Here is a 15,485-nt window from a genome sequence, read left to right as displayed (position 1 = left end):
CCTTCTATTCTGGATAGGGTACTCTTGCCTGCAGATTTTTCCTATTCAGCACTCTGAATATATCATGCCTCATGCCATTCTCTGCTGGCTTGCAAAGTTTCTGTTGAAAAATCTGCTAGCCTTAAGGGTCTTCCCTTGTAAATTAAGGACTTCTATTGTCTTGCTACTTTTAAGGTTTTTTCTTTATCACTATATTTTGCCAATTTAAATACAATATGTCTTGGTGTGGGTCTGCTTTTGTTGATTTTGGTGAGTGTTCTCTGTGCCTTGTGGATCTGGATGTCTGTTTCCTTTCCCCAGATTAGTTTTCAGCTATTTCTTCAAATGAATTTTCTGCTCCTTTTCTTCTCTCTTCTTCTGGGACTCCTACAATATAAATGTTATTACATTTAATGGAGTCACGAGTTTGCTGTGTCTCTTCTTGTTTTGCATAATTCCTTTTTCTCTCTTTTGTTCAGCTTGATTACTTTCTATTACTCTATATTCTAGGTCACTAATTTCTTCCTCTTCTTCTATCCTCTGTTTTTTTCATCAAGCACGTTTCTCATTGCATTTATTGTACCCTTTATCTCTGCTATGTTATTCCTTATCTCTGTGCTACGGGTCTCACTCATGTCTTACACTCTTTTCTCAAGTCCAGCGGGTATCCTTATGATTGTTTCTTTAAAGTCTCCATCAGGCATGTTACTTATATCTCTTTCGCTTAGATCATTGGCCATGGCCTTGTCCTAATCTCTCATTTGGGATACATTTCTCTGTTTCATTTTGTCTGCCTCTCCGTGTCTGGTTCTCTGTGATAAGAAAGTTAGCTTTGTCTTTTGCTCTTGGAATATAGTGGCTTTATGAAGAAGAGGTCCTGGAGTGCCCTGCAGTGCAGTGTCCCCAGTTCACCAGAACCTTGTATTTCAGGAGAACATCCTATGTGTATTGCTTATGCTCTGCTATTGTGTATAAGTCACGCGTCCTTTCAGTCCAGTTATCTGCACTGACTCTCTGTTGTGGGCTGTGCTTGCTCTCTGTGGGACCCAGGCAAACCAACTCTGAGGGCTTGTGCCTGTGGGGGAACTTGGAAGCAGGGCAGTGGTGTTAGCAAAATTTACACTGCACTACTGGTCCTATGCCAGATCCCCCAAAGCTCTGTGGCAGCCAGGCAGCCAGGGATGTGAGGCTGGGCATGGAGCATGTCAATGGCTGGAGCTGCGTGGTTGGTATGACTCATGGTGGCGGCCATGCCTCTGGCAGCTGGGCAAGGTGTATGTGTTCACCAATTTTGCCCTGAGCCCAGAACTAAGGCTAACAGGCTTGGAGTGCGTGAATCCTCAGGAGAACTTATGGGCAGGATGCACTGCTAGCAGGTAAGGTAGCAAGTGTCTGTGCAACCCCATCTCTTACAGGTGCCTCTGTGTTTATGCTGGGAGGTGGGGGAGGAATATGGAGCCTTCCAGCTTCCTCATTATGGGAGAAGTGCCCCAACACACTCCAAAATCGGTATGAATAGATCTTCTCCCATCTCCTCCCTCTCCTCCAGCATTGTGTAAACTGCCATTTTTATGTTGCTTCTCTCTGCAGGCTGCAGCCTCTTTAAGGTGTCAACCCAGCTATCACTCACCCTCCAGGCTCACCCAGTGCTGAGTCAGATGATGTTTCAAGCTCCAGGCTCTAAGTCCCACTGGTTTTAAAACCCATGGAATTCAGCCCCTCTGGTTTTTAAAGCCAAACCTTATGGGGATTTATCTTCCTCATGTGTGAGGCTTTATGGCTCTTCTTCATAAAGCCATGCATATCTTCCTGGTGTGAGGTCCTGGGTCTCTGCCCTTTCCCTGCGCACAGCTCCTCCATCCTGCAGGCAGCCTCCCTCCACATTTCTAACCTTTCAGCTGCAGCTTCTTTGCTATATTTAGTTGTAGAGTTTTTTCTGCCAGTCTTCAGATCTCTTTCTGGTTTATTGCCTTGGATGTGTCTGGTATCTAGTTGTAAATGTGGGACAGGGAGAGCTCAGCATCCTCTTTCAAGTTTTTATCTGCTAATTCCAACATCTGGGATCCCTCAGATACAATTTCTATTCACTGCTTTTTTTCTTGTGTATGGGTCATACTTTTCTTTGCATGTCATATAATTTCTTTTTGAAAATAAGCCTTATGATAATATGTTAAAACAACTATTGATTCTGATTTGTTCTTTCCTCTCCCCCATCTCCAATTGTTGTTTCTTTTTATTTTGGGGGGTACATTTAGTCACATATATGGGCTAGATCTGCAGAGTCTGTCTTTCCTGCATTGTTTAGCTACTATTGTCTCTTTTGAATCCCCCCCCCCCTTTTTATATCCTGGTTTCCTCTGCTTGCCTCTAGATGAGCATAGTTTACTAGTAGGCCACTTGTTTATATCTTTTTTTTTTTTTTTTAAGATTTTATTTATTTGACAGAGAGAGACCCAGCGAGAGAGGGAACACAAGCAGGGGGAGGGGGAGAGGGAGAAGCAGGCTCCCCGTGGAGCAGGGAGCCTGATATGGGGCTCGATCCCAGGACCCTGGGATCATGACCTGAGCCGAAGGCAGACGCTTAACGACTGAGCCACCCAGGCGCCCCATTGGTAGGCCACTTATTGGTCAGAGGTTATATTTAAACACCTTGTGCCAGTAAGACACAGTTGCCAATGGGTTTGCAAGTGGGTTAGGAAATGTGTTCAAATTCAAGCAGTATACAAATCTGTCTGAAATTTTATTTTTCAATAGATCTTATTATAACTCCTCTGCATAAAAAAATAAATAAATAACTCCTCTGTATATGTGAAAGGTCTCACATCCAGCCAGTAATGTGTGGATGACTAGGACCTTCTTCAGTCTCCACGGTGTCTGAATGACCCTGCACATGCATTCAATGTTCCAGTCTGGCAGTGATACGGTAGAACTATCAAGACCTCCCATGACTCATTCCACAGTTTCCCCTGTTAAATTTCTAGCTCGTCTAGACAGTCTGTAGCTTTCACCAACCAGTATTGCTACCTTAGGCTACTGCAGTGTTCACTTTTCCTGATATTTGCCACCCAAATCACTATTATTTTCAACACCTCTGAGCATGAGGTTTTCACACATGCTGGTCCAAATGAAATTGTCCCTCTCCAGTGGCAGCAAAGCTACTGATTTTCATAGTTTTAGCTTTCCCTGTCCTGGTAGAACTATGGTACCCACAGAATTTGTGGTAAGGGGTGTAAGAGCAGCCCAGGGCTAGAACACCACAGATGCCAAATGTTATTAACTGAGGTTCTTGAATCTAAGTTTTTCAACTTGATATATGCCATTAATCAGTTTCCAGAGCCCAGAAATGGTTAATTTTGGCAGTTCTGTGTTTTCAAGTTGTTCTTCGGGGAAAAGATTTGCCGAGTTCCTTATTCCACCATGCTTTGATAACAATGATGAGTATAATAATAACACTTACCATGTGCCAGGCTACTATTCCAAGTATTTGACTAATTATATTCACTTATACTAATCTACTAATTCATTCTAGGAGATTATGAATCCTGTTTTACAGATGAGGAAACTGAGGCAAATATTTCATAGCTAGTAACTAGCAGAATCAAATTCAGAAAATCTGGCTCTGGAGTATGTATCTTGAGCACTGTGCTATATTACTCAGTTAATTTAAAACTTCTAAAAGCCTTATTGGAGTAAATATAAATAGTACAGTAGTCCCCCATTATCTGTACAAATACATTCCTAGACCCCCAGTGGATACCTGAAACCATACATAGTACCAAACCCTATATATTCTTTTTTTCTATATATATAGATACCTATAATAAAATTTGATTTATAAATTAAGCACAATAATGGATTAACAACAACTAATAATAAAATAGAACAATTATAATAATATTCTATAATAAAATTTATGTGAATGTGGTCTCTCCCCCTTTCTTTCTTGAAATATCTTACTGTACTCACCCTTCTTCTTGTGATGATGTGAGATGATAGAATTCCCTTGTGATGAGTGAAGTGAGGTGAATGATGTAGGCATTGTGATGTAGGGTTAGGCTACTATTGACCTGAGTATATGTCAGGAGGAAGAACATCTGCTTCCAGATGGTGGTTGACTCTGAATAACTGAAACCATGGACGATGAAACCATAGATAAAGGGAGGATACTCTATCTTATTTTATTGAGGAGGAACTGATGCTTACATCTTCTCTAAAACCACAAAATTAATATGTAGCCAATATAGGATTAGCATCTATGCCTAATTGAATCTGAAGTGTGAAACTGGTGGCCAATACATTATACAATCAGGGAAAAAGGTCTACATAGGTACTCTGTAAACACAGAGAAACAGCAGTAGTGCAACCTGCGCTATGTACGTGTGTGTGCACTGTCTTTGTGTGCATGGATATGTGTAGGAGAGCTAGGAAAAGAAACACAGGGCTTATCATCACATTAGATGGATTTTTAGAAGATTTTTGGAAGGATAAATAGGAATTATAGAGAGAAAACATGACAAGCAAGGATAAAGAAAATGATAGTATGGTGAAAGTGTGATTTTAATTTCCTTGCATATCTTCTCCTTGCCCTACCGTCTTTGATTTTTCATGCTTTCCACCTGAGATTTTCCATCTGATTAATATTTGTTTACTATTGTTAAGGTGTTCATATAACTTATTTCATTTAATGTAATTGAGGATTCATGCCAGCACCATTTGAATCTCTCTTCCTCTTCCACGAGGGTAAAAAAAATAAAAAGACTGACCTATGGTTACTCATGAACTGTTTAGAGTTTATACTATTAGTTTCCCAGTTGGCATTGTGTACAGAGATAGATTTAGTGCATCAACCTAGAGCTCCCTGGTGTGACTAAGTATTGTCATGGCCACAACTTAGTATGCATAACCCTTTTTAAACTCTAGGAGCTATCTTAGAAGCACTGATATAGAAACTTGAACTTTTAATTTTTTCTTTGAAAAATATATTGTTTGTACCTTTTTCCATTATAGGTTTCTATTTGATATAAGTTAATTGAATCTAACAGTGGAAAATAGGGGTAACTCAAGTCTTCTGTAAGAATACTGAGCACACTTAATATATATATATATGTTGATTTTTATAAAAATTCCTACAAACAGTAGCCATTAATCTCCCCACCTACCATCACTCTCAACCTCCTTGCACACCATGTGCACACGTTTCTCTTTAGAAAGATGAATAGGCAGAATTTAAATATGCCAATGGCATACCTAAGAAAAACTGTAAAACAATTGTAGTTAGTATTTTTGAAGGTTCACTAGGTGCTGAACAGTAGACCTCTACAAAATTATATCATTCAATATTCATACAACCCAATGAGATAAGTGCAATTACTATCCACTTTGTAAATAAGGACACTAAGTTTCAGAGAAATTAAGTAACTTGCCCAGAGTTCCATAACTAGAGAATGGGAGAATCATGTTGTAAGCCCAGGCAATCTGAATCCGGGATCCTAGCTCCTAACCACCATGTACAGGTTTTTATACTATCAGGTTGAACCAGGCAGAATTTGCAGAATTGGCATTTTGTAAGTCAAAACAGTTAAACACCAGAAATTTCATATGATCCAGTCATAGATCATCTCTTAAGAATAACCATTGTGTGCAGCAAAATGTAGTGGAAACAGCTCTAAATCTAGAGTCCAAAAGATCTAGATTCAAATTAAAACACAAAACATTATTAGCTGAGCAATTTTGAGCAAACACTTTGCCATCTCTGAGCTCTTTACTCATATGTAAAATTGAGTAATAGTATTATCTATCCACATGGGATTGTTATGAGGAGCAATACAAGAATGTATCTAAAGATAGTATGTAAATGATTAATATTGTTGTTAGCATAATCTGAAAAAAGATGTGTATAAACAACTTGAAACCTTAGAATTTCCATATTTTATCAAATGGTGAGTGTATGTGGTAGGGGGATGAAAACAGAATTAATAATTTGCTCCTTGTTAGGATCTTAACGTACTTCAAGAAAGGTGAAATAAATAAGTAGCAGAAGTCTGTTCCAGAAAGATTGATCTGACTCTTTTTGTAACAAGCAGATCAAAGCATTTTTCCAGAATCACACAACTAAAAATCTTCTTCCTGTGATCTAGATGAAATAGCAGATGAATTAGCAGGGTAATATAGCTCTATAGCTCTTTTCCAAGGTTGTGAAGATAGTGATGTGCTTTTAAAATCAGATAAAAAGAGATGATATGAGCTAGCAAAGAAGATGGGGATAGTCACTCAATAAATATTTGTTGATTGATGGATTGATCTTGAAGGATGCTGAAAGGGTGACAAATTCAGATGAAAAGGGAGACAGTTTATTGTTAGCAAGATTTGGAGTGAAATGATGGGAGGGAAATTAAGGCAGTTCACTCGTTTGGAAACTGACAATGGTGAGGAGGACTTTTGAAGACAGAGGGATTTGAAAGATTTCCAGCAAATAAGAATCCCTCAACCTAAGGTTCAATTGATTTTTTTCTTCAATAGCTATTTATGAAATGACTCTGTGGGCAAGTCATTATGATAGGTGCCACAAGAGAAAAAAATCAAAGATAGTGCCTCATCTGAGCAAGAGGACTGTGTCAGGAAAGATAAAACACAACATAAGGAGTTGGATCTTGAAGAAGACCACAAGTACAGTACCACAAGTACTGTGCTATGTATGATCAGGAAGAAAGACTAGAGTTTAACATGAGACTTCCCTTGATTCAAGCACTAGATACTTCCATCCCTGCCTCCCTCCATATGGGCACTCATTCTTTAATTTTGTTCAGCAAATTTTGTATTCAGCATATACTTCCCATCACTAAGTGATGAGAAGGATGAATAGAATAGTCCTCATTTCATATTACTTAAAACTTGTGTAAACTTGGAGAAATCACTTAACTAAAAAACCTAACTTTCTTAATAGGAAAATTAACATTAAAATGTCTCACTCTCAGGGTTATTTTAATTATTAGAGCAACTTATGATAGTGTCCAGCATGTAGTAGATACTTAACAGAATGTGGTGGTGGTGGTGGTGGTAATTATTATTATTAGCATTTTTGGGGGGCAATTTAGAGAATAAGTTGATAATTTCCAGGAGATTGTTAAGAAAAATCTTTTTGACTTTATGGAAGAGATAGCCTTATGTTGACAGTAATAGAAGCTTTCCATATCCCCACATAGAATCTAGCTTCATGAGGGCAGAGGCTTTTGTTCTCTTTACTATTGTATCCCTAGGACCTAACACACTAACATAGTACCTGGGAAATTCTAGTCATTCAAAATATTTTTCTAAATTAATTGGGATTTTAATAAGTATAGATTAAAATAAAGACATTTAGGGTGGACTATATAACATTAATAAAAATACCAAAGAGAAGAGTTGCTTTATAAAAGCTTCAGCACAATTACTTGGCTAGAAAATGTTTTTGAAGATAAGAAGCAGGGTCTGTAGCTACAAAGGTAGATTGAGAACAGCTGTTGGATGTTCTGAAATGTTCTTTAAGGATAAAGAAAAGTTACTTAAAGCTACTTTGTACAGCATTATTACATGCCAATAACACTGCTTTTTAGAAAGGTAGCTCTTGGGGTGCCTGGGTGGCTCAGCCAGTTAAGCATCTGCCTTCAGCTCAGGTCATGATCTCAGGGTCCTGAAATAGAGTCCTGTGTTGGGCTCCTTGCTCAGTGGGGAGCCTGCTTCTCCTTCTGCCTCTGCTCCTCCCCCTACTTGTGCTCTCTCTCTCTCTGTCAAATAAATAAAATAAATCTTTTTAAAAAAAGGTAGCTCTCAAAGGATATGAAAAATAGATTGATATTGAAAAAATGATCTAGGCAGAAATGTTTTTAGGAAGTTATATTGATTATATTAAGAAAGTAATAGTTTAGAACTTGAAATAGGATGTTAGTTAGGTATTGATAACAAATATAAAGGACACATATGAAAAAGAGGATTCCCAGGGCTCCTGGCTGGTTCAGTAGGTAGAGCAAGGGGTTGTAAGTTCAAGTCCCACACTGAGCGTAGAGGTTACTTAAAAATTAAATAAATAAAATCTTTAAAAAAAGAAGGAAAAGGATTTCCTTAACAGATATAGAGAATAGACTGGAGGAAATTATAAATATAATTAAGCATGATTAGTCCTGTCTCAGAATTACTAAGACTGGGGTGACATCAGGGCATTTACTTAGAAAATAAAAGTTGAATGAGATTGTATAACAAAAAGGGACAGACCTTGGCAAATGCTCATATCTGGCAGGAAGAAAGGAAACAGAAAATGCAATGGACAGAGCAGTAGGGAGGAAACAAGTGAGGATATCAACTATGTGACAGAAGAAAAGAGGAATTTCAAGTGGTGGTCACTCCCGAGTGTTAAATACTGCAGGAAAGCCAGAGAAGCTGAGGCTGGGAAAAGATCATCGTAATCAAATGTGGGAAAGTCTTTGTGGATCCTCTGCTTTTGTACGTTGGTGGAAACAAGATTTCAGATTGAAGAGAGAAGTTGAAGATGAAGAACTGGGTGAACTGATATTCTGCCTCTTACTATAGTTGTATCATACCCAAGAGAAAGAGAAAATATTCTTACTATCAGATCACATCATTGCATTTGTAAAGTCTCATCTTATGGTTCAGCACTCACTTTGTTTTTGTTGCTCTAAATCTTTTGGCATGTGTTTGAGCTCCTGATTCTCTTGGACCCTGCTTGCAGTTGACCAAGTGGTTTGTTTATGGGGATAGTGAAGTGAGGGAGAGGGGGCTTGATGGGACAAAAACCTGGTGGATCATAATGTCCTCACAACCATTGATCAATGTGTTCTCAACCACTTACTGCTCTCAAAGAACATGTTTTAACTTAAGTAATATTTAAAGCCCCCCAAACAAAACAGGATACATCATGCTGGAGCCAAGTGAAAGCATTAAAATCACCTATTATTACTCCATCCAGCATATGGTGCAAAGCAAGGGAGCAAAGCTGGGAAGAAATGTGCCATGTCCAGATCAGAGGCAAATCCAGTTCTGAACTTACTAAGCACTATATTCTTCCTTCTTTACAGAAGCCTTTAATTATATCTATCTATCTATCTATCTATCTATCTATCTATCTATCATCTATCTAGCTAGCTAGCTAGCTATCATCTATCTGTCATCTGTCTTTCTATCCATCCCATCTATCTATCTAAAGTTTCTTTTTATACATGTAAGAACCCTAAGCTATTTTCCTTGATTTTTCTGGACAGAAAAACTAGGAAAATTTATCACATTTTTACAGATGATTAATAATAATTTTTAAAAAGCTGTGGTTTCTAATTAAGTGAAAAAACAGACATAGTAATTATTGAGCCTAAGAACCCTTTTTTAGACCCAAAGGTGTGTGTTATAAAGTCTTAATAACAAAGGCAGAGGGAATAACAAAACCAAAGGAAAATTGTTTAAGAATGGAACAGGTTATAGGATACTGATTCTTTTTTTCTATTTGGTGGATGCTGTGATTTAGCAGTTCACTGAGCTCAGAAATTTAATTAAGATTAGAAGTTTTAACGTGAAATCTGGGTTTACTGGTAGATCACAAGCAGGTGAATAATAGGAATAATGGTCTTACCAAAACTAGAATATTGACTAAGAATATCCATAATTATTTTTATAGTTTGTGTTTTTTAAAAGTAAGAAGTACTTACTATGATTAACTTCTTTTCAAACTGCATATTTTTAAATTAGTCTCATTATAATTGAATTGTATTTTTTTTAAGATTTTATTTATTTATTTGACAGAGGGAGACACAGCGAGAGAAGGAACACAAGCAGAGGGAGAGGGAGAGGGAGAAGCAGACTCCCTGCTGAGCAGGGAGCCCGATGTGGGACTCGATCCCAGGACCCTGGGATCATGACCTGAGCTGAAGGCAGACGCTTAACGACTGAGCCACCCAGGCGCCCTAATTGAATTGTATTTTTAAAATAACCAGATCCATACCTTAGATTAAAACAGATGCTCTACAAAGCTTAAACAATTTTTTTTGCTTACTGTTTAAACAATATTGACACACAAATGTGTATAACACATAAAAAGATGAATTCTAACAGCTTGTAAGTGACAAAACTGGCATTGGAATTCAACTCTTTTGGATCCCAGAATCTAAGTTTTTTATTTCTATGTGGTAATTCCTCTTAATATGAATAGAGGGCACAATTTTAGGCAGTGGAGATAGTCTAGGAGAAGGAACATTAGTTAAAGGAAGTGATGGACAGCTTAGTTGTGTGCTACACACCTTGAGCTTTGTCTAATGATGCTCTCATTCTGATTAGAGCTTCCATGTTGGTTGAATGACTCTCACTTTTTCAATACTTGATTGTTTTTTCATCCATTCAGCAGAGACACTTAAAGTTAAATGTGATAAGAACATAGAGACAATGAACATCAGCCTTCTTCAGTTCTTTCTTTTAGACTGAGGTAGAACAAAACTGCCTTATCTTTTTTCCTCTTTCTCAGAGACAAAGCTATTTTTTTATTTCTCCCAAAAGTCTCAAGAAGAGTTCAGCCTTAGGGAAGTGAGTATCAGTAGAGTAACATAATGGTCAAAACTGGGCAATAAACGTTAAAAAGATAATGTAAGAGGGAGCAGACAGAAGATTGGAAGAAAGTCCAGTGGAGGTAATATTCTGAGTGAAGGCCACGCTGACCTGATTTGGGAGGGAATGCTAAGATGATTCCTCTCCACAAGGGAGTACATCTTAGATGGGTTCAGGAAAGAGATATTTAGGTTAAAAAAATTTTTAGTGGATTTTGTAGTAGAAAGCAAACTTATTTGCTTATTAAATTATATTTTATATTACTGGGGAAATTAGCAAATATTCAATAATTGATCATATAAGTCTTGTGAACCTTGCACATTATGAATCCACAGCTAATTAAAATAGCTCTCACTATTGAAGGGGCACCTGGGTGGCTCAGTTGTTAAGCATCTGCCTTCAGCTCAGGTCATGATCCCAGGAAGCCTGCTTCTCCCTCTCCCACTCCCCCTGCTTGTGTTCCCTCTCGCTGTCTCTCTCTCTGTCCAAAAAAATAAAAAATAAAAATAAAAATCTTTAAAAAAAAATAGCTCTCACTCTTGAAGACCTACTATGTTCCAGGTAGTTGATAATGTGTAATCTCATTTATTGCTCCCAAAAACTTCATGAAGAGAATTGTGTGGTATTATAGCTAAATATAGTTTCTTTATCACTTAAGATGTGTGCCAAGTGTTTTACACAAATTATCTAATATTCACAATGACCATATTAGGGAAGTATTTGTTAGTACCCTTCTACACATGAGGAATTTAAGGTTTTGGGAGGTTAAGGAAATTGGCTACATTCGCGATCTCATAAATATTGAAACTAGGATTCAGATCTGTCTTTTTTTTTTTTTTTAACTCTGGAAACCATCTTACCTACTAAATATAATAGAATGTACGTAGGAAATTCAAGTGTAAGGAGCTGTAAAGCATCATGATGTGTTTGCTGTAATAGATCTCCAATAGGAAAGGGGGATGACCATTGACAATGTAGACGAATACCAACAAGGGGAGGTGTGTGTGTGTGTGTGTGTGTGTGTGTGTGTGTGTGTATGTTATAGACTTGCTGGGGCATCTGATCATGGTTGCGACTCTGCAGAAAGGACTCCTGAGAAGGGCTGATCTCAGAGATGAGGATATCTGAGCTGGGAATCTCCAAAGGCCTAGGTCCTGTAGGAATCTCCGTTTGCTGCTACAGCCTTCTCTGAGAGCATCAAATTTTACCCGCCCCAAAAAAATCATATTTAGTGATTCGTCAATGTTTCTATTTCCTCATGCACATGGTCACCGAGCCTCTGTGTGGTAGGCACTGTGTTATATGCTGCCACTACAGATGAAACAGAGTGACTTGGGCTTTGCCTTGTTCTGGGAGTGGCAAGAAGCCATGAAAACCAGATTCCCCAGTCTCCATGATCATCACATCCCCCTCCCAAAGTCCAACAGCAGCTTTATATGAAAAACCATAATATTCAGAGACAAGTCTTGTTTACTGTGTCATAATTACTTTTAATAAAGGGCAGAATTAGTACATCATATATCATATTATATATATATATATATACATATATATATATATATATACACACACACACAATCCTTCCATGTGGCAACAGTGGAGCTGTGGTTCTAGTCCACCTCTCTATTTTATATATTGGATATCACATTTCTCTGAGGTCTTAGTATGTTTGGTGCCTCTTGAAGAACTGTGTGTTTATTCTCAATGCATTAAAACATGAAATAGTTCATGTATGTTATTCATGAAAGACCTCTTTTCAGAAGATAAAAATACATCTCAATTAAATTATATGATCATCTGGTCAGGTAATTAAAGTAGCACTGAAGGAGAAAAAAAAAGCAGTGTGATAGCATTCAAAGTTCATGAAATTATAATTTTAAATACCAAGTTTGAGGGGCGCCTGGGTGGCTCAGTCATTAAGCGTCTGTCTTCGGCTCAGGTCATGATCCCAGGGTCCTGGGATCGAGCCCCACATTGGGCTCCTGCTCAGTGGGAAGTGTGCTTCTCCCTCTCCCCCTGCCCCTGCTTGTGTTCCCTCTCTTGCTGTGTCTCTCTCTGTCAAATAAATAAATAAAATCTTTAAAATAAATACATACATACATGCATACATACATACCAAGTTTGAATCTGAATGGGTCACTCTCTTAACTTCTGTATGATGCCAGAAAGGCTACATGCCCAGAACAGTGCAGGAAAATGTGTGGCATCAATTTGATTTTCTAGCCCCCATAGAAACCTACCAGCTGTCACCACAGAACCATTAGATTCAGGAAAATAAGTAGCTAAAGAAAAACAGATTTTTCAAAACTGGAAAATGACCTTTATATCTACAAAAATGTCAATCCTCTCACTTTTCTAGTCTTCAAGGTGAGAAGAGACTATCAGTGATGGTCAGTGCCAGAGTTGTAATAACTTGAACCCAATCCATGTAGCTGTCTAGGCCCCAAACTATCAGGTGCATAACACATTGCCTGGGTACTTAAGTATCACCTGAAATATTACCTGTCAAGAGCAACACCGACAATTGCATGTGGCAGAACTCTTTTCAGGAAGAGAGTTTTGTGAATTTAAAGATATGTATTGGTAAACTAACTGATTGGGAATAGAGGGAGACCACCAAGGCAAGTTCAGACAACAGATTGTAAGCCTCCAGAAGATAATGGGAGCCCATTCACAGCATAGTATTTTGTTTTTTTTTTTTTCTGGAGATACATAAAACTATGGATGGGGGCAATTACTGTTTATACTTCTTGGCTCTTTACCAAGCAACCACTCCTCTAAATAAATGTGGAAAAAATTATTTAAAGAATATCATATTGGTGTACTCATTTGAAAAGTCACTAAATTTTCATGAATGTCACAACCCACTCTTACATACTTCTGATTAAAATGGAGGTATACTTAGTTATGCTTTCTATCCTTTCCCCCAGGGTTTTTGCCAAGAGTTGTGAGGTTGTGAGATTTCTTGTCTCAGGTGTCTTGAGGCCGAACAGAGATCACACTCCCCTAGTGATGACAGAATAGACGCTAGGACCTCTTAAATGACTTTCCTGAACTCCCACATTGTCTCTTGTGATACCATGTTTTAAATATTCTCAATTCATGGTGGAAATATTGCCTCAGCTCTGCTAAAAAACCTTTCATTCCTCCATAATTTCACTAAATCCTGTGGCAGTCATAGGATTCTTTTTTTGAGTATAGTTGAAACACAATTTTACATTAGTTTCAGATGTACAACATAATAATTCAATGATTCTCTATGTTGTGCTATGCTCACCACAAGTGTAGCTACCATCTGTCACCCTACAAAGCTATTATAATACCTTTGACTATATTCCCTGTGCTGTACCTTTTATCCCTGTGATTTAGTCATTCTGTAACTGGAAGCGTGTATCTCCACTCCCCTTCACCCACTTTGCCCATCCTCCCTCCCCCCACTGTCCATCCTCCCTCCCCCCTTTTTCTCTGGCAGCCATGAGTTTGTTTTCTGTACTTATAGCTCTGATTCTTCTTTTTGTTTGTTCATTCATTTGTTTTGGTTTTTAGATTTCACATGTAAGTGAAATTATATGGTATTTTTTTAAGGTAGCAAGGATTATTTTTATTGTTTAGTCACAGATTATTTAAACAGAACAGCTGGGTTAGTGAGTTGCTGAATATTTTATCATACTCAAGAAGTCTATTGTTTCTTTTTTTAATGCTATTTTTTTAAAAGCAAGGTGCCATCCCAATCCAGATGGCATCATCTCTTCTTATGAAGACATCCTGGAGACTAGGGAATTAGGCAAATCACATGACTTGTTTGGGTTGAAAACTAAAGACCCATGGAGTCTGTAAGCCTCCAATAGTTTGTCTGGCTGACCAGGGAACTTTTGAATAGCAATCGGGATATGTGTCTATAGTGCATGTAGGAACTGAAGGCAGTGTACATGATCATAGACTTGTTAAGCAAAGATTCAGGGAGACCCCACGAAGGAACACGCGCTGTATGCCACTAAAGGACTATTGTCTTTTAAGCACTTCCTAACAGCATTTCTTTCAGCCTGAGCCTTTAGATTTTATTATCAGAGGTTTGTTTTTGTTTCTTTGAAGTTGTTTTTTTTTTTCTCCCCACTTTTCAGCACTTTGATAATGTGAAGGGCTTCACTCCAGAGAAGTCACTGAAGCAAAGAAAAGCTTCACAAAGCCACACTGGGAGAATTAAAACGTATCACATGAATTCAGCCTTCCCTTTCTGTCTTCCATCAACTAAAGAAAGTTATAAAAAAACAAACAAAAAACGGAATTAATATGGAGACACAAACATCCGGGGACTTTGAGTTTTGTTTTGTACTTTTACACATGAAGAACGAAAACTTCCATAAAGCCGCTAAAACTTCCTAACATCATAAGTCCTCTTCTATGAGTCATTAACTTGCTGAAGCCCAGAAAATCAAATTTGGTTCAAGGCTGTTTGATAATGTAGTAACACAGTAAAATGTGATTCACCAATTAGCTCATGTAATTAGAAAATCAAAAACATGCTCTAAGTGGCTGGTGGACACACATAAGTAAAGTCTATCGTCATTCTTTATAGCTGCTGATTATAGTTATAATTACACCTTCCGTTGATACTGCATCCAAATTCCTTATGGAAGAGAATTCACAAGTACCTGTGTTTACAAATCAGATAAATAAATGAATACTGAGTTCAGTCCATCGTTCTTTCTGTCCTCTTTTCTTTTCTTTCCTTCATCAATTATTTCTTGCCAGACTCAGTTAAGCAATAGGGTATCCAGTCCTTGCCTTTATAGAGCTCTCAGTCTGCAAGAACTATGTTTAAATTCTTCTAAGGAAGGAAAAGTCAACTGGTTAAGACCCTACAAAGATGATGATGGTTAGAAATTCGTCTTTCTAGATGATCCTTAAATGCTAATGATGTTGCCAGA

General features: G+C 37.9%; 1 protein-coding gene across 25 annotated transcripts in view; it reads left to right on the top strand.

Moving 5' to 3' along the window:
* The window catches only part of DLG2 (discs large MAGUK scaffold protein 2), a 1,693,368-nt gene that overhangs the window by 1,016,435 nt on the left and 661,448 nt on the right, over window positions 1-15,485 (top strand). The gene's annotated exons all lie outside the window — the stretch shown is intronic.

Source organism: Phoca vitulina, unplaced genomic scaffold, assembly GCF_004348235.1.
Source record: "Phoca vitulina isolate PV1807 unplaced genomic scaffold, GSC_HSeal_1.0 scaffold74, whole genome shotgun sequence".
Classification (NCBI taxonomy): domain Eukaryota; kingdom Metazoa; phylum Chordata; class Mammalia; order Carnivora; family Phocidae; genus Phoca; species Phoca vitulina.
This window is presented reverse-complemented; position numbering and strand designations above follow the sequence as displayed.